Source organism: Somniosus microcephalus, chromosome 1, assembly GCF_052327205.1.
Source record: "Somniosus microcephalus isolate GS21.2 chromosome 1, FLI_Smic_1.0, whole genome shotgun sequence".
Lineage (NCBI taxonomy): Eukaryota > Metazoa > Chordata > Chondrichthyes > Squaliformes > Somniosidae > Somniosus > Somniosus microcephalus.
Genome location: NC_140987.1, coordinates 85,280,878 through 85,306,661, shown reverse-complemented (window position 1 = coordinate 85,306,661; position 25,784 = coordinate 85,280,878). Strand labels below are relative to the sequence as shown.

The 25,784-nt window shown below is 45.5% G+C and overlaps 1 protein-coding gene across 9 annotated transcripts in view; it reads left to right on the top strand.

Annotated features, from left to right (window-relative positions):
- The window catches only part of mllt3 (MLLT3 super elongation complex subunit), a 174,634-nt gene that overhangs the window by 50,712 nt on the left and 98,138 nt on the right, over positions 1-25,784 (top strand). The window contains exon 1 of one of the 9 annotated variants that reach the window (XM_085983985.1): positions 9,082-9,187. The exons of the other annotated variants lie outside the window; for them this stretch is intronic. The gene's annotated coding sequence lies outside the window, so the exon portion shown is untranslated. Of the gene's footprint in view, positions 1-9,081; positions 9,188-25,784 lie in introns of those variants that run through there. 9 annotated transcript variants of the gene reach the window in all.

Genomic DNA, 25,784 nt, shown 5'->3' with positions numbered 1-25,784 from the left:
TGCCCTTCATAATTTTGTACACCTCAATCATGTCCCCCCTCAGCCTCCTCTGCTCCAAGGAAAACAAACCCAATCTGCCCAGTCTCTCTTCATAGCTGAAGCGCTCCAGCCCTGGTAACATCCTGGTGAACCTCCTCTGCACCCTCTCTAACGCGACACATCCTTCCTGTAGTGTGGCGACCAGAACTGCACACAGTATTCCAGCTGTGGCCTAACCAGTGTTTTATACAGCTCCATCATAACCTCCTTGCTCTTATATTCAATGCCTCGGCTAATGAAGGCAAGTATCCCATATGCCTTTTTTACCACCTTATCCACCTGTTCCGCTGCCTTCAGGGATCTGTGTACTTGCACACCCAGATCCCTCTGACCCTCCGTCTTGCCTAGGGTCTTTCCATTCATTGTGTATTCCCTTGCCTTGTTAGTCCCCCCCAAAGTGCATCACCTCGCACTTTTCCGGGTTAAATTCCATTTGCCACTGTTCCGCCCATCTGACCAACCCATCTATATCGTCCTGCAGACTGAGGCTACCCTCCTCGCTATTTACCACCCTACCAATTTTTGTATCATCCGCGAACTTACTGATCATACCTTGTACATTCATATCCAAGTCATTAATGTAGACCACAAATAGCAAGGGACCCAGCACAGATCCCTGTGGTACCCCACTGGCCACAGGCTTCCAGTCACAAAAACAACATCCTCCTCATAGCACACACGCCCACCCAGCTTTGTGTCGTCTGCAAGCTTGGAGATATTACATCTAGTTCCCTTGTCTTGATCATTAATATATATTGTGAATAGCTGGAGTCCTAGCACCGATCCCTGCGGTACCCCACTAGTCACTGCCTGCCACTCGGAGAAAGACCCATTTATTCCAACTCTTTGCTTTCTGTCTGCCAACCAGTTCTGTATCCAAGTCAGTACCTTACCCCCCAATACCATATGCTTTAACTTTGCACGGACCTTATCGAAACCTTATCGAAAGCCTTCTGAAAGTCCAAATACACCACATTCACTGGTTCTCTCATATCTATTCTACCAGTTACATCCTCAAAAAATTCCAGTAGATTAGTCCAGCATGATTTACGTTTTGTAAATCCATGTTGACTTTGTCTGATCCTGTCACTGTTTTCCAAGTGCTCTGCTATTACATCTTTTATAATGGACTCTAGCATTTTCCCCACTACCAATGTCAGGCTTACCAGTCTATAATTCCCCGTTTTCTCACTCCCACCTTTTTTTGAATAGTGGGGTTACATTAGCTACCCTCCAATCCATGGGAACTGTTCCAGAGTCTATAGAATTTTGGAAGATGACCAGCAATGCATCTACTATTTCTAGGGCCACTTCCTTAAGTATCCTAAGGATGTAGATTATCAGGCCCTGGGGATTTATCAGCCTTCAATCCCGTCAATTTCCCTAACACCATTTCCCTACAAATACTGATTTCATTCAGTTCCTCCCTCATTAGAACCTATGTTCCCCGACATCTCTGGGAGGTTATTTGTGGTGTCCTTGTGAAGACCGAACCAAAGTATGTATTTAAATGGTCAGCCAATTCTTTGTTCCCCATTATAAATTCCCCTGATTCTGACTGCAAGGGACCTACGCTTGACTTCACCAATCTTTTTCTCTCAACATATCTATACAAGCTTTTACAGTCAGTTTTTATGTTCCCTGAAAGCTTACTCTCATACTCTCTTTTTCCCCCTCTTAATTAATCCCTTTTTCCTCCTTTGCTGAATCCTAAACTGCTCCCAATCCTCAGGTTTGTTGCTTTTTCTGGCCAATTTATATGTCCTCTCCTTGGATCTTATGCTATGCCTAATTTCCCTTGTTAGTCACGGTTGAGTTCCTTTTTTGTTTTTATGCCAAACGGGGATGAACAAATTCTGTAGTTCATCCATGCGATCTTTAAATCTATCTACCGTCAACCCTCTAATTTGTGATTGTGATTGCACCATGGCTGAATTCCTTATGGGTCTTGGAGTAATGTAAATGTCTCTCAGATGAGAGCTATTGTGAAAGGAATGTTCATTTGAAACATGACTAAAATGGTAAATTGAATATAATCAAATTGAAATAAAGCATTGAAGGGAGAATTGTTGGGATTTTTTTCCCCCAGTATCATAAATTGAGGCTGGATTTAGACTGAAATTGCTATATGATTGTTATATGCTGATAGGGTTAGATGACATATGGTTGGGAGGAGGGTTAGATGACATAGGGTTGGGAGGAGGCTCGTGTGGAGCATAAACACTGTCTTAAACCAATTGGCTCGAATGGCCTATTTCTGTGCTGTAAATAAATTCTAATGTAATGATGCATTGTTCTTTGCCACCTACTTGGATTCCTCCTCTGCCTATACAAAGTTTAGAAAATTATAGCTTTCAGATAGTAGTGGACTAGGTTTGCTAATGTTAACCACTGTTAATCCATAGAGAGAGAGAGAGATGGTTCAATTAAAAAATTTCATTGTTACAATGTCAACATTTATTTAGAATTTTTTTATCCGTACCAGACATTACTGTTGAGAAACTGCTTATTTTAGTTTGAGTGCTATTTGTAAATCTTGGATCTTTCACTTACTTTAATAATCTCCCCTTCACCTTACAGAATTGTTGCTGGCAGCTCAAACTTCAGCTGTGAGGCTGTAAAGTAAATAAAATGCAACTGTTGCCTTCAGAGATGCCAAAACCTACCTAAAAATGTTTTGCAGTGATGCCTCCACAGATGGAGGCTGGCACTTTTTTACTGAATGCTCAGCCTACCTGTGCACTCTAGTACAGTAATTGGGGGCCAGATAGGAAGTTCTGAATTATTACTCAAACAATCTGTGTACCACTGCATATTCAGCAAATGGAGAGCTTCCCGGGGTCAGTGGCTCTGGATTGAATCCCTAGTCAGTCAAACTTGCTATCGGCTCCCCCCTTGAAATGGATGGAGTCATGCAGGTGCTTGCTCCCTGTTACTGGAATGGCTGTGGAGGGAAGGAACCCTAACTTGGAAAGTACTAACTTCTAAATAAACTGAACTTGATTCAGACATTTAATTGGTGTATGCAACTACAGGAGAAAGTGTCACCAGACCTTGTGTGTAAATTTGAATTAAGTCTGATTCCATTTTGCAGAATACACGTCTTGGGAAAGTCCTTATGGTAACGTGATCAAATCCTAGTACGGAACTTGACTGATCAGTTCCGTTTTCAGGCCAAAAGTGCAACTGGTCAATTACGTTACTACTTTGTGTCAAATGTGAACTGGTTTTTGGATATGGATCAACTCAAAACTAGTAGTATAACTTAGCGAGTTGGGTTGGAAGCTGTAATACGATGACACTAAAAGCGAGACTACCTCCAGAAGATTGTCTTGCATCATGCTTTGCGTGGCTGCAGTGTAACTTTTAAACACAGTGTTTAATATTGGCCAATGCTCCCATCACCACTCGTAATATCAAATTTTAACTGGCATTTGGAAGTGGTGAGTGGAATCGATGAAAATCTGTAGAATGCCATTTCTATTTGTGTGAGTAAGACCATATACATTGTAAGGGGAAATTGCAAGTGAGTTATAAAGATCTTCTTCACTGGCATAAAGTGATCTCCTATAATTTAATAATGATTGGGCTCTTTCAGTTTTACTCTTAATTATCCTGGGAAAATTTTTATTTTCCAAGTGAAATTTAAAAAGAGGGTAAAAAATTAAATTTTGAATGAAAAGTAGAACAGGGAATTCAGCAGAACAAACTCTATAAACATTTTTACATGTATCCTTAGTATTTTTAACTGGCTGATTTTGTTATTTAAAATTTATTATTAAAATATGTTTTTATTCCCAAAAACTGCCTGAATTGTTGGCTGTTTAAGTGGTTGAGGAGCTAATGACATTTCTCTTGATTACTAAATATTAATTTTAAACTCTGGCATTTCAAGTAAATATATGTTTACTAATAAATTTCTGAAAGTGGATCTGTAGGTTCTGCTTGGTGTTTGGCATGTTTTGAATTATCCCACAACTACCATCTATCAAAGTTTAAGATTAATTCCGTCCATCTTGCTTGCGCCTGTTTGTCAATCTGTCTCCCTTTCTAGAAACAGGCTGGTACAGTGTTACAGCTATCTTCACCTTTTTGCCTTTTGTGTTTGTATCCAGCCCATACTGAGCCCAAGAAAGTTTCTCATTGACAGTGAGGATCAGAAGTAAAATCAGTTTGCAGCAATCTGTCCAATTCCTAGTGCATACAAGTTGACGTTGTAATGCTGCTCTTAATGCAGTCTGTTGCACATCAGCCATTCTTATGGCATGGAACCTAAGCCAGTTTCATTCCTCAGTAGTGCAGTAATCTTTTCCAAAATTGTGATTAAGGCACACTGGGGTGAAATGGAGGAAGCTCCCTCCCGCTTGTGTCTGATCTGTTGAGTGCTTGACATTAGTCCTGCTGAATGCCAAAAAAGTGGAAGTGTTCCAATCCCCAACCGTGATGTTATCTTGAATAACAACAGGAAGAAAAAAACTGCATATCATTTTTTCATGTAAACTTTGAACACAAAGGCAGTAGTTGTTTCCAGTTGGAAGGCCAAACAAATTGTTTCATTTAAAAAGAAAATAGTCACGCAACTTTAAATACTTGGTGATAAGAGAAAGGGCAGAAGTTGTGTACACTGGGGAGTCGAACCATGGCTTGGAATTTGCGGTGGGTAATAACAGCGAACAAACAGCGTTCGCTGTTATTACCCCTTTGATACTTTTTCCCTGTGTCCATTCGTGTATGCATTTTGGCTGCCACTCTGGGCCCGACCCGTTGATTTCTTTTTCCGTTTTTTCCTCTCTCTCGCTCTTGTCGTCGTGCCTCCTTCCATCTTTCCTCTCTCGGATACTCTTGTTTTCAGCCCCCGCCACAAACTCTGTTCCCTAGCCACTGACTCCATCCCTCTCCTGAACCACACTATTCACAACCTTGCTGTCATATTTGACCCTGAAATGAGCTTCCGACCAGTATCCGCGGCATAACTAAGACCACCTATTTCCACCTCCATAACATCGCCCATCTCTGCCCTAGCCTCAGCTCAGCCACTGCCGAAACCCTCATCCATGCCTTTGCTACCTCTAGACTTGACTATTTCAACACATTCCTGGCTGGCCTCCCCCATTCTACCCTACGCAAACTTGAGGTGATTCGAAACTCGGCTGCCCATGTCCTAACTTGCATCAAGTCCCGTTCACCCATCACCCCTGTGCTCGCTGACTGACATTGGCTCCCGGTTAAGCAACGCCTCGATTTCAAAATTCTCATCCTTGTTTTCAAATCCCTCCACGGCCTCACCCCTCCCTATCTCTAATCTCCTCCAGCCCCGCAAACCCCCGAGATATCTGCGCTCCTCTAATTCTGCCGTCTTGAGCATCCCTGATTTATAATCGCTCAACCATTGGTGGCCGTGCCTTCTGTTGCCTGGGACCTAAGCTCTGGAATTCCCTCCCTAAACCTCTCCGCCTCGCTACCTCTCTTTCCTCCTTTAAGACGCTCCTTAAAACTTACCTCTTTGACCAAGCTTTTGGTCACCTGCCCTAATTTCTCCTTATGTGGCTCGGTGTCATTTTTCAGTCTTCTAATACTCCTGTGAAGCACCTTGGGATGTTTTACTACGTTAAAGGCGCTATATAAATATAAGTTGCTGCTGCTGCTACGTCAGGATTTAGCGCAGACGCATCCTTATGCAGATCCTGAAGTTGTGGTTAGTCATTCACTACTCCAACACTGGCTGTGCTGTTTTTAACAGCATATTGACTGCTGATAGATTTTTGGACTCATGGGGAATTGAGGGATATGGGGATTGGACAGGAAAATGGAGTTAAGGTCAAAAGATCAGCCATGATCATCTTGAATTGCAGAGCAGGCTTGAAGGGCCGTATGGCCTATTCCTAATTCTTATGTTCTTAATCAACTGTTATGACCCTGAAAAACTACATTTTTAATTTTGTGGGATGTCAAATTTCTCCATAATGAAAATTACAATTTTGAAGAAACTTATGAAAAAACATTTTAAAAATAATTTTAAAAAATTTATCTCAGGTTTACCTTTCCCCAATGTGAGAGCCCCAATCTTTGTTTTGCTCTCAACATTTTTAAAAAGTGGGGATAAAAGCAACTACTCATTTCCTGGTTACCTGTCTGAGAATTCTGCAATGTTGAATGGCTGCTTAGACAACTTGTTGACGTCACAGCAGATCGAACTTTGGGATTCCCCACTATACTGCACTGATCTCAACTGCACATCAAAAGGCAAACTTCTTGCCATAGAGATCGCGAGATCTTAGGCAGCTTTCTTTGGGGCAAATTACAGGCCCATATTCTAAGCAGCCCTACAGGAAACTTCTCTTGGATTCTGGAATACAAACAGGAGCAAACATCTGCTTGAGAGTTGGTCGAATTCTGTGACCAGTTCTGTTTGTGCATGATCAAATACTTTTGTAACTATTGGATGTAAAATTGTTGAATATAAATTGGAAAGCTTGCCTTTCTGTTCCCCAAATTGATTGAAGAGTCCTGTTTTATGGGGCAGTGCTGGTATAAATTTGTCTTTTATTTGTATCCTATGATTTGCTGCACTGAATTAAACTGGCCGCTTACACCTCGACAGTGGGCATTAGGATGTACAAGTTCAAACATCGGTACAGGGCAAAACTTGCTGGCCTCTTTACTGCAGGTGAACTCTGCTTTTTAAAAAGAGCTGCTGTGATGGTCAATATTTTCCACTTCTAAGAAAATAGGAGGTGCAGGAGGGAAGTGAAGTTATGTGTATTGTGCCATTTTCAGTTCTATTGTGAACATTAGGAAGAAAAACCAACAAAGGACAATGTTGTTGAGGTAGTTTCACTAAAGTTGAGTTTAGGCTGTGCACTTTGGGGCCAACACAAGGAAAAACTTAGCATTGGATGAGGCTCAACAGTGCAGTGGGGAAGAAAATCTATTGGGGCACTGATGCGCCATCAATTACTCAAAAGACTGAGGTTAAGCGAGTAACAACCAGGCTTTTATTAACTAAAAAATGAAGGTCTAGTCTTGAGTGGTCGACCCGTCCAGAATACTAAGGGACTGGGAGGTAGTCACTTATATACCTGGAATAGTGGGAGGAGTCAGCCGAGGCATGTCCAGACCTGTACCTAGTGGAATACACATACACATACAGACAGGTATAACAGTGGTTTACCACAGGCACCAATAGGCAATTCAGAGATTTTCTTCTCACCATATACACAGTCTATATGAAGCTTCACTGAGGGTGTTGTGTACTTCAGCAGGTCCTTTTTTTAAAGAGTTTGAGCCTAACTAGAGTCTAGAACTATGTGTATTGGTCTGTATATTAAAGTATAAAACAATTAGATTGGTGGGTCAAAATCTTGGAACTCCCTGCCTAATAGCACCATGGGAGTACCTTCACCGTACGGATTACAGTAGTTCACCTCCTCCTTCTCGGACAATTAGGAATGGACATAAATGCTGGCCTTGCCAGTGACTCCCACATCCCAGCAACACTTTTTTTGTGCTCAAGAACTGCACATCTCTGATTCTCACTTGTGTTGACCCATCACCCAGCTTCAGAGCCAAGCAATTGATGTGGACTTCAGTTGATGCTTTTTTGTAAATAATGCTAACTCCAGAAACTGGAGGTGCCTTAAGGCATCCAATATCTGATAGCAGATCTACCCTTAGACTTGTGTATTTTGCAGCAGAGATTGAGGAGTCTCTAGTTGAGTTTATGAAAACTGAACAGGTACTAAAGGCCATTCATGGTCCAGTTTGTAAGTAGTAAGTTCAGTGCTTCCAAGACTGTTGGAATGAACATGGTGAAACAAAATTGCTGCTCTATTGGTTTTAAGCTTCGATGGTTCTTCCAAAGGTGGGACCTGGTGCTACCACTTTCATAGCTACTTCCATTTGTTCCACCAGGCTGCTCTTAACTGGCTGACAACCAAGGATCAAAGTGTCCAATTTGGCAAAGGAATTACAAGTTTGAGGGTGTTGATCGATCATCACCTCTTTTTAGCCAGCTGGATTCTTGGCGCTGAGGCAGCAAGAGCCTCTTTTTTGGCACAGTCTGATCTCCATGCATCATGTAGTACACTAATGCAGTCGTTACCCTATTGGTCCAGCAACCCAAGATCAGGAGTTCAAATCCCATCACTGCATGGAAAAATTACAATGAAAGCTACCAAATTGTTATAAAAAATCAACTGATTTATTAATATGCTTCAAGGAAAGGAGCCTGCGACTTCCATTTGTTTGGCTTGCATGTGAGTCTGGACCACATTACGTGGTTTATTCTGAATACCCTCCTGAAGTAACCTGGCAAACCAGTCAATTGTGCAACCAATCGCAGTCTAACCTTGCCAGCATTGCCGACAATCATATCTGAAGAACAATTAAATAAATACCAATACAGTTAGTAATGTCCATGGGCTTCATTCAGCTTTTTGCATTAAATTGTCTGACATGGCAGAGCACCTTCAGACTGGACCACAATATTTGGCTATTGTACTCTCGGCAATAACTGAACTGTGCAGTATCTGCACCTAGCTTGAGGATATTAAGGATGTTGTTTCTTGTCTGAACCTTTTTTATATTTAAAAAAAAGTTTATGTATGTTCTCTTTATACTAAGGATTGATCTATTGTTACACCAAAGTATGGTGGATATCCGCAGTCTCCGAGATGTCAGCCTTCTCATGTTCAGTGATTTGGTTGGTACTTCTGTGTTATATAAATGGAATAGACATGCTTGCAGTTGACTGGGTTTAGTAGGAGCTGCCACCTGCAGCAAAACTTGAATAATTCATTCAGAGCCTCCTCGAGGGTGGTCTAAATTTATGTGAAACTTGCTGATTGTATTGCAAAGTAGATACCATCAACATATTACCAATTGTATATGGTTGTACAGATGCTCAACTGAAATTGTGCCAAAATTAACTCTTGAAGTAGATCGTCTTGTGCCTCTTTCATTTCTAGAACAGTGAGTGGAACACAAGCATAATTCAGAGCTGTATAATTCTTGTCTTTCATTAATTCCCAGAGTTTTAAAAATAACACACAGCCGTTCTCTTTGGAAAAGAACAATGAAGTGATCTAATTGAACCTTTCAAAATTTGGGGGAAAATGAGAAAATTGATCCAGGCAAAGTGCTGACTATGGTAAGGGGTCGAATACAATGCACCATAAATTCTTCAAAATTAGGAAATAACCAGGAAAGCAAAGCTGACAGAGTAATAAACTTGGGTAATCAAATTCACTAAAGTGTTTGATGAAAATTAAGTTCAACAGGAAACGAACTCAACTTCTGAAGAGGGACGGGAATGAGTGAGGTCTGAGAAGATAGTTGAATTTAAGATCCGATTGAAAAATTGGGTGTAACAGTCTTTTCCCATTCTAAAAATTCTTGTTCTTGAACCCAAGGTGTGTAACTTCAAACCCAAAAAGGAATTGTGCTTTCCATCTTGACAGATACCAACTATATGCATATTTATCTGTTATCACTATTTTGCTACCAAATAGAAAGTACACACTTTTAAATGGTGTCACAATAACAATTATTAAATTCTCACCAGGATGTTGAATTTAGCTCCACTCTAGTGTTTTATGTTGAACATTGAAACAGACCTCATTGCTTGCTTTCAAAGTTTCCATGTAGACTTTGTGTCAGTAAGTCCCTGCAGCTAGTCATTTTGTTTCCTGCCAGTAAGGTGACTTGACTCAATTATTTATTTGGAAAAAGTGATCCGTTATTTTGCCAGAAAATCTTCATCACTCATTTATTGCACATTGGCAGGCATAGTATTTGTAGAACCAAGTTCTTGTTACAGGTCACTAAATGCATTCTTATGTCTTCATTGTTATAATAAAGGGCCAGAACTTGCTGTCAAAGTAACGGTGAGGCAATTGGCGCTTGTGTTATTTATGCGCAAATGACATAACTGTAGTGTATGTACCCGTCTACCTTTAAGAGAACTACTTTAGGTGTGGCACTACTTGTTTGGCTTCTGTATACTGTAATACCGACGGTGACCACACCGGTATATAAGTGTTGTGGCATGATTCCTTGGGCAGATTCGCCCTGACCTTTGAATAGTAAAGACCTGTTTGTTTGTTATTCCTGAAGTCTGTGTCGTTATTAACAGTACAACCCACAGACTTTACAGTGGCGACGAGTCCGATCGTACCCTGCGGCAAGACTACCAAAGCAACTAAAGAGCGTCGAAGAGAGGCAACCGCCCTCGTCGTTCTGCTGGAAGAAAACACGAGGCTGCAGCAATAGAAAGGAGGAAGACTTTAGCAATAAAAGCTTCCATCAGCAACAGGCACTGACTACCCTTCTACCACGGTGCGGAGTGAGCCGATCAGCAGGAAAAAAGGCGGCCGCGGAGACTGTGAGTAGGGAAAAGTGTAACGAAATCCGGAGGATAAGGGCTGTGCACTCGACCACGGTCGAGGGGGAGCAGAGCTGGTCAGGAAGGCGGGTCCAACGGCGTCGTGAGATAGCCGGACCGCGATCGGCGGGAAAAGCCGGGCAGCGACCGAAGCCACGAAGCGCGGAGACCGGGAGCAGGCGCGGGAAGAGAGAAACTCAGCCGCAGCCGGGGAGGGAAGCACCGGACTGCGTGAGGGCTGGGAGGCGAACGGGAGCCGGGCGTGTGGGAGAGGCCGAGCCGACCAAAGGAGGCTGCGCGAGAGCCAGTCCAGCGGCTGAACTGTTCTCCACCAACGGGGTACCCAGCGCCGGTAGAGCCGAACGTGGGGGAGAGAGAGACAGAGCCGAGCAAGGGGAGAGAGACTGTGCGAGAGCCAGCCCAGCGGCTGAACTGTTCTCCGTGAACGGGGTACCCAGCGCTGGTAGAGCCGTGCGAGCGGGAGAGAAAGACAGAGCCGAGTAAGGGGAGCTGTGCGGAAGCCAGTCCAGCGGCTGAACCTGTCCGCTGTGGGGAAAGCGTACCCCTCCCACCAGGGAAGAAACGCGGGAAGCCGCCATTAGGCAGAGAAGACGACAGACGCGGGAGACCGCCATTGAAGGGGCGGGGAGAGAAGGAAAGAGCGGGAAACCGCCATTTTCGCGGGAAAAACCGACATCTTAGAAATAAATAAATAATAAATAAGAATTTAAAGAAATACTTGTGCTGCTCCCAAGGAAAGGAAGATGCCTAAGCGAGGGAATATTAACGATTTTAATTCTGAGATAGAAGGCTGGGCCACGTACGTGGAACGCATCGAGATCTATTGTGAAGCCAACAAAATAGAGGAAGACGACAAAGCGATAACATTGCTAAACTCGATGGGCGCAAAGACATACGGGCTCTTGAAGCACCTACTAGCACCAGCTAAACCGGCGGATCAGACTTTCGAAGGGATTGTGGCTGTTCTGAAGGACCACTTGAACCCCACACCGTTGATGTTGGCTGAACGATTCAAATTCTATGCAAGAACGCAACGGAAAGACGAAAGCAACGCGGAATATTTGGTCGAACTGCGTAGGCTAGCGAAATGCTGCCAGTTCGGAGGGAATCTGACGGGCACTGCGAGACAAGTTCGTATGCGGATTGTCCAAGGAAGGGACACAAAAGCGACTACTCGAAGAGAACGACCTCATACTTGACAGGGCTGTCCTTATAGCCGCATCGCACGAAGCCGCAGCGAAAGGAACGGCGGAAATGCAGCTAAAGGCGGCGGCACTCTGGGTGGACCAAATTACCTCAAGTACAACAAAATGCTATCGTTGTGGGAAGACAACACACGACCAGAATCAATGCTGGTTTAAGAACCAAGAATGTAGGAAATGTGGCAAACTGGGTCACATCGCTAAGGTATGCCAGTCAGGGAAGAAGACCAACAACCAAAGGAAGCCACCACAAGAAAAGTACAACAAGGTACACAAGGTGGCTGAGAAGAGTTCAGACGAACAGAATTCAGACTCCGACCCAAACAGCCAGGAGCTGGGTAGTCTGAGAATTCACAATGTGAGTAAGGAAGCTGACCTACAAACTATCTGGGTCATACTAAAAATAGCTGGAGTCCAAGTAAGAATGGAGTTGGACACTGGATCAGCTCTATCAGTCATAAATCGAAGGGGCTACCACCGGCTATTCTCTCACATACCCTTAAGAAATACCAAGTTCGTATTGCAGACATACACGGGGCATAAGGTATACCCCATGGGGAAGATAAGAGTCAAGGTGAGAGATAGGGGTAAAGAACACCCAAGAATGAACTTGTACGTATTATCTGAGGGAGGACCACCACTTCTAGGACGAGAGTGGATCAAGAAAATAGACATGGAATGGCACTACCTAAAAGCCATAATGAGCGAGGACTCGGTGCAAGCTATCAGCTCAGATTCTGAAACGGATGACGATAAGACCAACTCAAATATGGAAGACAAGGCTAAAATGAACTTGCCGACTATGGTGGAGAAAACGAAGACATGCATAAAGGCTTATGCTACCGAGAAGAATAAAGCTTCAGAGCAGAACTCCAGTTTGACAGAGAATTCTGAGCCTGTTCAAGTTAAGGACTTATCCACGACGGAAGAACACCGAACTCGGACTCAAACTTATTTCAAAGTACGACAACAATTAGAACAGTTGAGTTACCGTCTCGTACAAGAGATGAAAACAATGGAAAAGTTCTGGGACACCGAATGGGAGAACCTGGAAAGACAGCAGAGGCAGCTAGCTCAAGCAAAGAGCGACCATAGAGCCATCGTGACCAATTACCGATCACATCTCCCTTATGATGTTCAGGAGTTAGAATATTTGCATGATCTAGAGATACAGCATAAAGGCAAACCACGCTACACTGAGGATTTTGTTCTGCAATTGGAGACGGAGCTAGTGCAGGCAAGGTTAAGAGAAGCTGAATCGCAGTGTGCTCTTAAGGAGATGCAGAAAAAAATCTTGGACATGGAAAAGAGAAACGCTTCTTTACCTGATGTGAATAATGTGGCCATGTTGCAAGAGGAGCTTATAGGGGCGAAACTGAAAGAAGCTAAGCAAAGGATGTTGGAACTTGAAACACAGAACCAAATCAGCAGAGAAGGAGTGCTATGGTCTACATGAGAAGGTGCAATATCTCTCAGCCCAGAATAAGGGACTACTCACTCAGTTAAATGAAAGTAATCGGAAAATGGCCGAGATAGACTGCAAGAATAAAGAAGATTTGATGGCAGTGAGACTTCGAGAGGCAGATAGCATAGCAGCCTTGGCTGAACTCCCAACAGGAAATTGCGAAAGAAGCAGATGAAGAGGAATCTTCAGGAAGCCAGGATGTTGTTCCAGTTCTTCTCTGCGACTCCTTACAAGCAGAGTGTGAGAAGTTGAAAGAACAGTATGAACAGGCCCAGGCTACAATTCTGGAGGGGGTTAACTCGGCAACCTCCGAAAAGCTAGTTTCAGTAGAAGCATATGAACAACTAAAGGTTGAACATGAGCAAGAAGTCCAAAGGCTGCAGGAAATTCTTGATGAGTTCAAGGCCAAGACAGACTCATCGGTAGAAGTTCCATCCATAGATGAGAAATTAGAGGTGAAAGACATGGCAGAACATGAAAGACAAGATGTCCAAGAACTCATAAAAATATTGAAGGAAACCCAAGACAAATATGAGGCGGCAATGTCCGAGGTTCAACAACTTGAAGAACAGATTCAACTGGGAATCCTTTCAGTGGAAGAAAAGGAAACTGTAAGAAACACAGAGACTGTAAGAATGGTCCCTGAACATGAGCTAGAGAGCATCAGGGCGCAACTTTTCCGAGCGCTGAAAGCCAAAGTACAAGAGGAACAGAAGGTGGAAGCATTGGAGGAAAAGGTGGATGAAATGGAGAAGACTCTGATCCACAGTGTTCCCGTGGAAGAGTTAACGGTCAGCCAACTTCTTCATATGCTGAGGGAAAAGACTCTGCAATGGGAACAATCTGAACACGAGCTTCAATCTTCAACGGGAAGGAGTTCGGAGCTCTCAAAAGTTTGGGAAATAGCTGAGGTTGCAAAACAGACTTTACTGGGATGCCAAAAGTACGCTGAATCGCGTCTGTGAACAACAGAATGTTGAAACAGCTGCTCCAGTAGAAGGATTGAATAGCCCGATCAATCAATCCCCGAGGGAAGGGGAAGTGTTGAAATCACAAATGAGGTCATTAGTGAAGGATTTGCAGGAAACCCAGGAAGAGCGGGATGAAGATGAATGCATGAAGAAGTCTTTTCAAGAAAGATGTCTAGGGAAGGAACCACAGTCAGCTAACGTCCAGATGGGTAAGGAGGAAGTAGAAGGCCCTCTCGCTGGCCTAACTCAGGACGAACCCAAATATTACCATGACCTGTTGAGTGACACTGAATATTACGAGGATGTGGTCTGCCCAGTTTGTGATTGAAAACTCCCAAAGTGCCGAAATCAGGATGAAGCACTTAAAGTCGAAGGAACATAGAGAGTTGGTGGCGCTACAGCTGGCAGCTGATAAGGGAGCCCCGAGAGTCTCCAAAAAGCAGAAAAGAAAAAGAAGAAGCAGAAGATGATAACTATCGCAAATATTATCACTTCTACCAGATCATGCGTGGACCCTACGAAAGGAGTTAAATCAGTTGGGAAGTAGGAAAATATCAAGGCAACCCAGTTGTTGTAAAAGTCAGCACTGCTGGTTCAGCAGGACGAAAGTTCAAGCTGTTACGTCAAGAAAAGGATATGGAGGAGTCACACTAGCAATGTGAACCATCTACACCAAAGAGATGTTGTTCGGACCGAGTCAAGATCAGAGACTGAATCTGTGAACTGTTCCCGCAGAGACTGAACCTGTGAACTGTTTCCCACCGAGACTATGTCTGTAAATTGTTTTATATGAAGTTGAAGATATGTTATGTTTAATGGGGACTCTGTATGTAATAAGCTAAAAAGGGAGGATTGTAGTGTATGTACCCGTCTACCTTTAAGAGAACTATTGTATGTAACCGTTCACCTTTAAGAGAACTACTTTAGGTGTGGCACTACTTGTTTGGCTTCTGTATACTGTAATACCGACGGTGACCACACCGGTATATAAGTGTTGTGGCATGATTCCTTGGGCAGATTCGCCCTGACCTTTGAATAGTAAAGACCTGTTTGTTTGTTATTCCTGAAGTCTGTGTCGTTATTAACTGTACAACCCACAGACTTTACAATAACCTCTTCGGGCGATAGACAGATGTGAGGTTAAATGTGAATATCCGCAAGTTGCTGTCCGAGTTGCGCCATGCTGCCGTTAGCTTTGCGAGTGGCATCCTGCTGTTTGCCTCAACATTGACATGCATTGAATGGTGTGAAGTTGCTGTTTACGTGGTAGATCTGAAGTAAAGTTGCTACAGAAAGTTAAGTCAAGTCATTTCAAGAGCTGAGAAGGCTAAGAGAAGATTTGATAGAGGTGTTTAAAGAGAAACTGTGTTTTCAGTGGCTAAAGGATTGATAACCAGAGGGCACAGATTTAAGGTGATTGGCAAAAGAACCAGAGGCAACATGAGGAAAATGTTTTTAGGCAACGAGTGGTTAGGATTTGGAATGCACTGCCTGATAGGGTGATGGATACAGATACAATAGTAGCTTTCAAAAGGGAATTGGATTAATACTTGAAGGAGAAAAAATTGCAGGGATATGGGGAACGCAGTGGGACTAAATGGATTGTTCTTCGAAACAGCTGGCACAGCCTCGATGGGCCGAATGTCCTCCTTTTGTGCTGTACTGTTCTATGATCCTATAATAGTGCTTACAAATACTGTATCTAAACTACCAACAAGCACTTCACCGAAGCACTTCAGCATTTATCACCTTGGGATTTTTAGAAAACTTGTACTTGGGAAATTTAAATATATCTGCAGTGCTTCGGTGTCTGTAAATTTGGGCATCATTTTTGGAACATACTTGTGCTGATTGTGGCATTCTCTAGGGAAATTATGTAATATTTGGTTTGACTATCTTGTAAAGCCAGACAAGACTTGCAGCAATAGTACACACTGTCCTTTCCAAATTTTGAAACCAAATTTATAGTTGTCTGACAGTTCAACCAAGTCATTGCTGCAAACCATTTAAAACATTGTAAATCAGAGCTAGGGGAATGTTCTCAGTCTGTCTACTTACTTACTGTTTATCAACAACAATAAATACTGGTAAATCTATTGTAATTGAACTTCTAAATGACTGGAGAGACGCTCTGGATTTTTGTTTTTAAGAATCGGTATGCTCGTAACAAAATGACTTTGTTTAATGACTGCAACACTCATTCAATTTAACCCCACTGCCTGAAAAATCAGACATTTTACAACTAGATGCACACTCATGAATACTGGGATATACTGGTTTTTAAATTTGTCAAACCATTTCTGTCACTTAACCCATTACGTATTGTCATTTGAAGTTCTTTTCTTAAAATTATTTTTCTACATATTGCAGAACTGTGTGGGAAAGTCTCAACAACCACAGTGGTAGTTGCCAGTGCAAGAAGCAGATATGAAACCTCCTGAATTCAAATTAATTATGGTTTATCTCTTCAGGCCCTACTAATCCAACGTATATGCTCTTTAACAATTGAAAGTGTTTAAATGAGCAGCTGTAATCCTTTCATAACTGTGCTTAATTCTACTTGAGTGTTGCAGCCTTATAATATTAGTCGTCATGTTGGCTGTATCAGATATTGGTTCTTTGTAAAAATGTTGTTAATTGGTGGTGATTTTCCTTCACGTCTTCAAATGTTGATGGGTGGAATGTAGGAAAAACCAATTCAGGCAACCATCTTTTTAAAACTCAGTGTTATTCCCACTAGGGGGAAAAGTAGGGCAACTAAAGTCAAGGCTCCCTGGATGACGAAAGAGATGGCGAGTAAGATGAAGCAAAAAAAGAGCGTGTATGACTGATGTCGGGTCGAGAATACATCTGAGAATCGGGCTAAATATAGAAAGTTCAGAGGAGAAGTGAAAAGAAAATAAGAGGGGCAAAGAGAGGATATGAGAATAGAATGGCAGCTAACTTAAAAGGTAATCCAAAAGTTGTCTATAGGCATATAAATATTAAACGGGTAGTAAGAGGCGAGGTGAAGCTGATTAGGGATCAGAAAGGAGACCTACGCATGGAGGCAGAGGGCATAGCTGATGTACTAAATGAGTACTTTGCATCTGTCTTCACCAAGGAAGAGGATGCTGCCACAGATATCGTAAAGGAGGAGGAAGAGGAGATACTGGTCGGTATAAGAATTGATAAAGACTAGGTACGAGAAAGGCTGGCTGTACTTAAAGGAGATTAGTCACCAGGACTGGATGGGATGCATCCTAGGATGCTGAGGGAAGTGAAGGAAGAAATCGCGGCGGTACTGGCCATAATCTTCCAATCCTCCTTAGAAACCGGGGTGGTGCCAGAGGACTGGAGAATTGCAAGTGTTATACCCTTGTTCAAAAAAGGGTGTAAAGATAAACCCAGCAACTATAGGCCGGTCAGTTTAACCTCGGTAATGGGGAAGCTTTTAGAAATGATAATCCGGGACAAAATTAACAGTCACTTGGACAAGTGTGGATTAATTAAGGAAAGCCAGCATGGATTTGTTGAACGCAAATCGTGTTTAACCAACTTGATTGAGTTTTTTGATGAGGTAACAGAGAGGGTTGATGAGGGCAATGCGGTTGATGTGGTGTGCATGAATTTCCAAAAGGCGTTCGACAAAGTGCCACATAATAGGCTTGCCAGCAAAGTTGAAGCCCATGGAATAAAAGGGACAGTGGCAGCATGGATACAAAATTGGCCAAGTGACAGGAAACAGAGTAGTGGTGAACGGTTGTTTTACGGACTGGAGGAAGGTATACAGTGGTGTTCCCCAGGGGTCTTGATGTATATTAATGACTTGGATGTGGGTGTACAGGGCACAATTTCAAAATTTGCAGATGACACAAAACTTGGAAGTATAGTGAACAGTGAGGAGGATAGTGATAGACTTCAAGAGGACATAGACAAGCTGGTGGAATGGGCGGACACGTGGCAGATGAAATTTAATGCAGAAAAGTGAGAAGTGATACATTTTGGTAGAAAGAATGAGGAGAGGAAATATAAACTGAAGGGGTGCATGAACACACAGACCTGGGGGTATATGTGCACAGATCGTTGAAGGTGGCAGGGCAGGTTGAGAAAGTAGTTTAAAAAAAAACTTACTGGATCCTGGGCTTCATGAATTGAGGTACAGAGTACAAAAGCAAGGAAGTTATGATGAATCTTTATAAAACATTGGTTCGACCTCAACTGGAGTATTGTGTCCAATTCTGGGCACCGCACTTTAGGAAGGATGTGAATGCCTTGGAGAGGGTGCAGAAAAGATTTACAAGAATGATTCCAGGGATGAGGGACTTCAACAGAGTAGATTGAGAGGAGATTTGATAGAGGTGTTCAAAATCATAAGGGGTCTGGACAGAGTAGATAGAGAGAAACTGTTCCCATTGGCGGAAGGGTCGAAAACCAGAGGACACAGATTTAAGGTGATTGGCAAAAGAACCAAAGGCAACATCAGAAAAAACCTTTTTTTATTCAACGAGTGGTTAAGGTCTAGAATGCACTGCCTGAAAGGGTGATGGAGGCAGACTCGATCACTGCTTTCAAAAGGGAATTGGATAAGTACCTGAGAGAAAAACATTTGCAGGGCTACAGAGAAAGGGCGGTGGAGTGGGACTAGCTAAGCTGCTCTTGCAGTGAGCCGGTACGGGCTCGACGGGCCGAATGGCCGCGTTCCGTGCTGTAACCATTCTATGATCTCTATGTTTTGGCTGAAATAAGCGACTGCTCATTTTAAACGTAGATGTTTTAAGTGGTGGGAACTGTGTTTCTCTCCTTGCTGGTATGAGGCTATGTGGGTTGGAGGTGTTAAGTCTGTGAGTTGTATTGTAAATAACGCACAGACTCCAACATTAACAAAGAAAAACAGGTCTTTACTATTCAGAGGTCTGGGCGAGTTCTGCCCTAATTAACATAACACAACCCTTATATACTGGTGTGGTCACTATCGGTATTACAGTATACATGAGCCAACAAATAGTGCCACCCTAAAGTAGTGCCCTTAAAGGCGAACGGTTACATTCAATAGTTCCCTTAAAGGTAAACGGGTACATACACTACAGGAGGCAGGAGGGTGGGGAAGGAGATTGATTTGCTTTAACATTCCAGTTGTGGAAAATTAAAAACACTGCTATGTAGCGCTGATTTATTTTTGGTTTTAATGATGGTTTTGATCAAAGTGTGAGAGCCTACACCTGGCTACATAATTAAACTGTAATTTCATAATTGTACAGTACAGGTATTGTGTAAGAGTTCTGGTTGAGTTGAAGTGAGTTTAATTTGATCAAGAGGGAAGCCATTTGGCTATATCCCATCTCTGAGCATTTGCCGATGGTTTCTCCCTGATCTCCAAGAGTATTAGCAGCTTTTTTAAAGTTTGGTAATCATTTAATTTACAAGATGTAGCTGGGATTTTATATTCTCTTTTTGTATGGAACCCATAATGGAGATCTGACTTTCATCTGTCTCCCACCCAAAAAGTTATTTTAAAACTGGTAATTGGTTGGGGGTGGCGGGGGGGGGGGGGTTCGAGAGAGTGGTGCGGGAGTGAAAGAGAAGAGGAATAGGAGCATTTTAAATAGGAATTTGCAGATAATGCCATAATAGGAAGGGCAATTTGAACTACAAGATAAGCTGAACAAACTAGTTATGTGGGTGGAAATGGCAGATTTAAATGATCTGACGGTTCTAAAGTGCTGCATTAAGGAATCAAAAAGAAAATGACAATATAACTTGCAATTGCTGAAGATAATGTTTGGAGATCTAGAGTGGACTCGGTATTCAACATGTCCAACCACTGCAGAGCAGCAATCAACAAAGCAAATAGATTGCTGAACTGTACAGCCCAAGTCATAAAGTTATGCTTCTGGTCACAATCATTCAAGCCCTAGAGGCAGTTCAGAGTGAATAATTCTCTTCAATGCTTTGCAGCATCCAGAGAACTGAGTTATGAGGAAAGCCTTGAGCTTTTCAAGTCTGAGGCAACTGAGAAGTGACCTTAAGAGGCATACAAAATGGGAAATAATATAGAAACGGTAGATCTGGAGCAAGGTGATGCCAGTTCAAAACCGTAAATGGCAAATTTGGGATTGATGATCGAAGTTCTTTGTCCAGTCTCTCTGTAGATTACTCATTTAGAAGTAGTGGAAGTTAAAAACACTGATCATTTTAATAAATGCATGATGTGAAGGCTGTGGGTGAGCTAAGATGGGTCAAATGTGCATCCTCATCCATACTTGTGAATAGTTTGTCTGGTCTCCTGAAACAGACTTCAGTGGGGGTGGTGCAAGGCAAGGTAAGAGGGGGAACCTGCTCCATAAAGACATTGAGTTTTTAATAAATTTTTGGAGGCCGTGGAGCAACTGTGACACTGAGTTAGTAGTACTTGTAGTTGTGTGTTTGTTTTGCAAGTGTTTTAATCAGTGATGTTACGTGATCCTTTCTGGACTGTGTGCAGCGAACTTAACTTGGTCTTAAAAATCAGTTTTGAATATTTTTTCTAAAAATCCAAAGGTTCTTGTGCTAATCGACATCTTTGTCGGACTGGAACAGGAGGTACATTGGCTGTAGAAATGTAATTACTCCACTAGTAGGACAGACCCACCTGAGGTGGCGGCACAGTGGTATACAGTTGGGAGGGAGTGGCCCTGGGAATCCTCAACATTGACTCCGGACCCCATGAAGTCTCATGGCTTCAGGTCAAGCATGGGCAAGGAAACCGCCTGCTGATTACCACCTACCGCCCTCCCTCAGCTGAAGAATCCGTACTCGTCCATGTTAAACACCACTTGGAAGAAGCACTGAAGGTAGAAAGGGCACAGAACATACTCTGGGTGGGGGACTTCAATGTCCATCACCAAGAGTGGCTTGGTAACACCACTACTGACCGAGCGGCTGAGTACAGTTGTGTGGCACTACCACCGTGCTAAATTGGATAGATCCAGAACAGATCTAGTAGCTCAAAACTGGGCATCCATGAGGTGCTGTGGGCCATCAGCAGCAGCAGAAGTGTATACCACCACAATCTGTAACCTCATGGCCTGGCATATCCCTCACTCTACCATTACCAGCAAGCCAGGGGACCAACCCTGGTTTAATGAGGACTGCAGAAGAATATGCCAGGAGCAGCACCAGGTGTACCTAAAAATGAGGTGGGAAGCTGCAACACAGGCCTACATGCATATTAAACAGCATAGAGCTAAACGATCCCACAACCAACGGGTCAGATGGAAGTTCTGCTGTCCTGCTACATCCAGTCATGAATGGTGGTGGACCATTAAACCACTAACTGGAGGAGGAGGCTCCATGAACATCCCCATCCTCAATAATGACGAAGCTCACCATGTGAGTGCAAAAGACTAGACAGAAGTGTTTGCAATCATCTTCAGCCTGAAGTGCTGAGTGGATGATCCATCTCTGGCACCTCCTGAGGTCCCCACCATCACAGAAGCCAGTCTTCAGCCAATTCTATTCACTCCACGTGATAGGAAGAAACAGCTGACCACACTGGATACGGTTTTGGGCCCTGACAACCTCCCGGCTGTCGTGATGAAGACTTGTGCTCCAGAACTGGCCGCACATCTAGCCAAGCTGTTTCAGTACAGCAACAACACTGGCATCTACCCAACAATGTGTTATGTCCTGTCCGCACAAGGCGGGCCAAATCCAATCTGGCAAATTATCGCTTCAAATCCAATCTGGCAAATTATCGCTTCATCAGTCTACTCTCAATCGTCAGCAAAGTGATGGAAGGTGTCGTTGACCGTGCTATCAAGCGGCACTTACTCACTAATAACCTGCTCGCCAATGCTCAGTTTGGGTACCGCCAGGACCACTTGGCTACAAACCTCATTACAGCCTTGGTACAAACATGGACAAAAGAGCTAAACTCCAGAGGTGTGGTGAAATTGACTTCCCTTGACATCAAGGCAGCATTTGACCGAGTGTGGCATCAAGGAGCCCTAGTAAAGCTGAAGGAAATGCGGTGGGGGGAGGGGGGGCAACTCCATTGGCTGGTGTCATACCTAGCACAAAGGAAAATGGCTGTGGTTATTGAAGGCCAATCATCTCCGCCCCAGGTCATTGCTGAAGGAGTTCCTCAGGGCAGTGTCCTAGGCCCAACCATCTTCAGCTGCTTCATCACTGGATCAGAAGTGGGGATGTTCACTGCTGATTGTACAGTGTTCAGTTCCATTCGCAACTCCTCAGATAATGAAGCAGTCCGTGCCCGCATGCAGCAAGACCTGGATGACATTCAGGCTTGGGCTGATGAGTGGCAGGTAACATTCGCACCACACAAGTGCCAGGCAATGACCATCTCCAACAAGAGAGTCTAACCACCACCCCTTGACATTCAATTACTTTACCATTGTCAAATCCCCTACCATCAATTCTATTTGCATTGGATTTTTGAGTCCAATTCATTGGTGTAAACCAGAAACATTACTGGTCCCAACATCGATCCCTGGTATTTTATTCCACTAGGCTTTGGAGTCAATTTGGTTTTAAATCCCAATTTACACTCCAAAGCTATATTTGCTTTCTGTCAGTTTGCAGCATTAACATTTAATACAGTGTGGCGACACGCCACTACTGGACATAATCCACTCACGGCGGCACGGACAGTTTAAGCAGATGCCCCCAGCCGGGGGCCCTTTCCTCCAGCAACTTGTTTCCTGCAGGGACAGGCTGCCGGGAGCACTTCCTGTCTAGGGAGTATTTAAGTGGTTGCGCGGGCTTTTCCAGTTCCTCTTTGCCATGAGGTTGATTAAAGCAGTTGTGTTTCACTAACTCTGGTCTCGACTCCCACGTTTGCCGCGGTATCTCAACACTGGTGACCCCGACGCTCAGGACGAATCCTAAGCTAGCATGGCGGATACAAATGCAGTCACGGTTAAACTACCGGACTTTTGGGAGAACCTGGCCGAAGCCTGGTTTGTTAAAGTAGAGTCCAGATTCCGGCTGAAAAAAATTACAGTCGACGCCACGAAGTACGACTACCTCGTCGCCTCTCTCACCTACGCCACAGTCCCCAAGGTTTGGGCAGCGCTGCAGGAGCCACCACTGGAAGGCAAGTACAAACATCTGAAGGCTGCGCTCCTTAAAAAATTTCAAACGTCCTCTTACCAGCGCAACTGCCAACTCCTCGACCTCCCCGGCCTTGGTGACACTTCACCGTCGGATCTGCTTTCCCACATGCTATCCCTCTCGGACGACAAAAACACCGGCGCCCTCTTTCGCACGCTTTTCATTCGGCAGCTCCCCGCCAGCATCCGCCCGCTCATTGTGGAATCTGGCTCCACGGACCTGAATGAGATAGCCGAAAAGGCCGACCGGCTGCTCTCTGCGCAGTCCGCCCGCGACGTCGCGCCCGACCTCATGGCAACGACCACGCGGTCTTCCCGGCCCACTAGGCCCAACCGCCCTACCACTCCGGGTCACTGCTACTACCACACCTGTTTTGGCAGTAGGGCCCAACGCTGCACGCCACCGTGCACTTTCAAACCCCCTCCCCCCCGGCACCGGCCCCCACGATGGCCGCGGGGCAAAAGGGGCCTCTACTGTACGTCACCGACGACCGCACCAACCGCCGATTTTCTGTGCGACACGGGCCCAGCACAGCATCACCCCCGCCTCCGCCCTCGAAATCCAACGCGGCGCACGGGGTATCACGCTGGCCGCAGCCAATGGCTCTGACATTTGCACATATGGCACCCGCATGGTCACGCCCGACCTTGCAGGCCGCCGCTACCGCTGGGAGTTCCTCACAGCCAGGGTCCTCTGCCCACTCATCGGCGCTGACTTCCTACGCGCCCACGGCCTCCTTGTCGACATTCCGAGGCACCGCCTCGTCGACATCAACACTATGGCCCCACATCCCTGGCGCATTCACCCCGACCCGTTCGGCCGGCCTGACGACCTACTGCCTCGCCAGAGCCACGGACGACTACTCGGCACTTCTAGCCGAGTTTCCCGCCCTCACTAACCCGACCTTTTCGGCCAAAGCCGCCAAACACGGTGTGGAGCACTATATCCCCACCACCGGCCCCCCCCCGGTTTCTGCCCACGTCCGCAGACTCAACCCGGCCAAGCTGGAAATCGCACGGGCCGAGTTCACCACCATGGAACAACTCGGCATCATACGCCGCTCCAGCAGCCCTTGGGCCTCGCCCCTCCACATCGCCCCCAAGCCCGGCGGAGGCTGGCGCCCTTGCGGGGACTACCGCCGCCTCAACGACGCCACCACCCCCGACCGATACCCGGTGCCGCACATCCAGGACTTCTCGGCCCGACTGGCCGGACGAACCGTCTTTTCCAAGGTCGACCTGGTGCGCGGTTACCACCAAGTCCCCATACACCCCGCGGACATCCCCAAAACGGCCGTCATCACCCCATTCGGCCTGTTCGAGTTCCTGAGGATGCCCTTCGGCCTCAAGAATGCAGCCCAGGCTTTCCAGCGCCTTATGGACTCAGTCCTCCGGGACCTGAACTTCCTATTCGTCTATCTAGACGACATTCTCGTGGCCAGCTCCTCCTCCCAACAGGAACACCTCGAACACATTCGCATCCTGTTTGGGCACCTAGCCCAACACGGGCTCATCCTCAGCTCGGCGAAGTGCCAATTCGGCCTAACCGAGATCGATTTTCTCGGTCACCACATCAACCCTGCTGGGGCCGTCCCCCTGCCCAACAAGGTGCAGGCCGTCCAGCAATTCCCCCGCCCCAAAACCATCAAGGGCCTCCAGGAGTTCCTCGGGATGGTGAACTTCTACAACAGGTTCATCCCCAGAGCTGCAGCCCTCATGAAGCCCCTATACGACTCTCTCCGAGGTAAATCCGGCAAGATGGCCGTAGCCTGGACCACTGACACGTCAGCCGCCTTTGACGCCACCAAAAACGCGCTCGCCGACGCCACCCTGCTCGCGCACCCGAAGGCCGATGCCCGGGTCCCGCTCACCACCGACGCCTCCGACCACGCGGTCGGAGCCGTGTTCGAGCAGTGGGCCAATGGCGCGTGGCAGCCACTTGCCTTCTACAGCCGCCAACTGCGCCTCCCGGAGGTGAAATACTCTACTTTCGACCGCGAGCTTCTCGCGCTACACCTGTCGGTCTGCCATTTCAGGTTCCTCCTGGAGGGCCGCCCCTTCACCGCGTACGTGGACCACAAGCCGCTCACATACGCGATGGCCAAGCACACCAAACCCTGGTCCGCTAGGCAGCAACGCCAGCTCGCGGCCGTGTCCGAGTTTACTACGGACATCCAGCACGTCTCTGGTAGAGACAACGTTGTCGCCGACTGCCTTTCCCGTCCAGCCATCTGCGCGAATCACCTCGCGGTCGACTACGCGCAACTAGCAGCGGCCCAGCTCACGGACCCAGACCTCCTCTCGGCAGCTACCAGCCTGCCAGGGCTACGCCTAGCCATGGTCGCGCACGGGCCCGAAGCCACGGCAGTCACTTGCGACGTCTCACTCGGCCAACCCAGGCCGGTCGTCCCTGCAACCTGGCGCCGCCGCATCTTCGCGCTACACGCGCTCTCCCATCCGGGTGCCCGCGCATCCGTCAAACTCCTCTCCCAGCGTTTCGTCTGGCGCGGCCTCAGCAAAGATGTTCGGACTTGGGCCACCTCCTGCCTCGCCTGCCAATGGGCTAAGGTACAGCTACGCACAAAAGCACCCCTGGGAGACTTCGAGGTACCC